Genomic DNA, 464 nt, shown 5'->3' with positions numbered 1-464 from the left:
GAGGAAAACCCACTCCCCGCTTTCCTGACCTGCCTCTGAGCTGTGCCAGGCTGAGCAGCCGGTGCCAGTGCATGGCAGAAGGACAGGCCAGTGGCTGCCATGTCCCTCTCCCCTCCTGGCCCTGTCCCTACCCTGCCTGGTCCTTGTGAGGCACAGGCAGCTCCTGCCTCCAGCCCCCATCTTGTGCCTTGGCCCTCCACGCTCCTCGGCGCCAGGCAGCGCAGGCACCAGGCAGGACCTGCCTCTACCTCTCCTGGCCTCGAGGCCCCTGCTTCCTTATTGCTATGGCAAGTGGCGGTGCGCAGAGCAGCGGTAACGCCTCCGCCCGCGGCAGCGAAGTGCCTGGCCCTCCTGGGGCCCGGCTGGGCTCCCCGGGGCAACCCTTGGCAAAAAGCAGTTTGAAGGGGGAGCGACACGAGACCTTCTGTGCTGGAGCTTGAACCTTAGCACCGCTCTGCAGCTTG

Source organism: Fulmarus glacialis, unplaced genomic scaffold (assembly GCF_000690835.1).
Source record: "Fulmarus glacialis isolate BGI_N327 unplaced genomic scaffold, ASM69083v1 scaffold18956, whole genome shotgun sequence".
In the NCBI taxonomy this organism is placed as follows: Eukaryota; Metazoa; Chordata; class Aves; order Procellariiformes; family Procellariidae; genus Fulmarus; species Fulmarus glacialis.
This window is presented reverse-complemented; position numbering follows the sequence as displayed.